This window comes from Cebus imitator, unplaced genomic scaffold, assembly GCF_001604975.1.
Source record: "Cebus imitator isolate Cc_AM_T3 unplaced genomic scaffold, Cebus_imitator-1.0 Scaffold524, whole genome shotgun sequence".
Lineage (NCBI taxonomy): Eukaryota > Metazoa > Chordata > Mammalia > Primates > Cebidae > Cebus > Cebus imitator.
Window position 1 is genome coordinate 593,850 of NW_016107839.1, and position 1,660 is coordinate 595,509.

The window sequence follows — 1,660 nt, forward strand, 5'->3', positions numbered from 1 at the left end:
CTAAAAATACAAAAAAATTAGCTGGGCATGGTGGCGCGTGCCTGTAATCCCAGCTACTCAGGAGGCTGAGGCAGGAGAATTGCCTGAACCCAGGAGGCGGAGGTTGTGGTGAGCCGAGATCGCGCCATTGCACTCCAGCCAGGGCAAGAAGTGTGAAACTCCATCTCAAAAAAAAAAAAGTTTGTTCAGACAGGGTCTTGCTTTGTTGCCTAGGCCCCGGCCTCCCGAAGTTCTGGGGTCACAGGAGTGAGCCGCCCTGGCCAGCCCCCACCCCATCTGTCTGTCTCCCATTCCCAGCATGGCATCACTGTGCCAGGCAGCAGAAAGGCCTGGCACTCAGAGAGGGCAGGGAGGTGCTCCTGCAAAGCTGAGGGCTCCTAGGTACGTTGCTAGGGGGCGCTAGGGGGACGTGAGGCTGACCAGGTCATGCTGGGCCTCAGGCCTCAAATACCAGCCACAGGGGAAGAATGTGTACTGCAGGGACGCAGGGACAGAGCCTGTGACTGGAAGCCAGGGCGGGGAGGGCCAGCCAGTCCAACAGTGAGTGCTTCCTGCTGGAGCTCCGTTCCACCGGCAGGGGGTCAGACATAAGGTGTTTGTTTTTGTTTGTTTGTTTTGAGACAGAGTCTCGCTCCGTCACTCTGTCGCCCAGGCTGGAGTGCAATGGCGAGATACCGGCTCACTGCAACCTCCGCCTCCCGGGTTCAAGCGATTCTCCTGCCAAAGCCTCTTGAGTAGTGGGATTATAGGCATGGGCCCCCGCACTTGGCTAATTGTGTATTTTGAGTAGAGATGAGGATTTCATGATAGTGGCCATGCTGGTCACGAACTCCTGACCTCAGGCGATCTGCCCACCTCGGCCTTCGAAAGTGCTGGGATTACGGGCGTGAGCCACCGCGTCCGGCCTACGTTGCCACTAAGAATTGCAGCCGGCCGGGCACCGTGTTGCACACCTGTAGTCCCAGCACTTTTGGAGGCTGAGGCAAGAGGATTGCTTGAGGCCAGGAGTTCAAGACCAGCCGAGGCAACAAAACCAGACCCCATCTCTACAAATACAAAAATTAGCTGGGTGCGGTGGCACACACACCTGTGGTCCCAGCTACTCGTGAGGCTGAGGCGGGAGGACTGCTTGAGCCTGTGAGTTCTGGGCTGTACTGAGCTTTGCTGATCCAGGGTTCACATCAATGTGGTGACCTCCCTGGACTGGCAGGACCACCAGGTTGCCTAAGGAGGGATGAACCCATCCAAGTCAGAAACCAACCAGGGCAAAACTCCCATGCTGATCTGATCTGGGATCACATCTGTGAACAGCCACTGCACCCAGCTGGGCAACACAGCGAGACCCTGTGGCAAAAAGAAAAAAAAAGATCGAGGCAGGGCGAAGTAGCTGACGTCTGTAATCCCAGAACCTTGGGAGGCCGAGGCCGGAGGATCACCAGAGGTCAGGAGTTCAAGACCAGCCTGGCCAACATGGTGAAACCCCAGCTCTACTAAAAATACAAAAATTAGCCAGGTGTGGCGGCACACACCTGTGATCCCAGCTACTAGGGAGGTTGAGGCAGGAGAATCACTTGAACCCAGGAGGCGGAGGTTGCAGTGAGCTGAGATTGCACCACCTCACTCCAGCCTGGGCAATAGAGCAAGACTCTGTCTCAAAAAA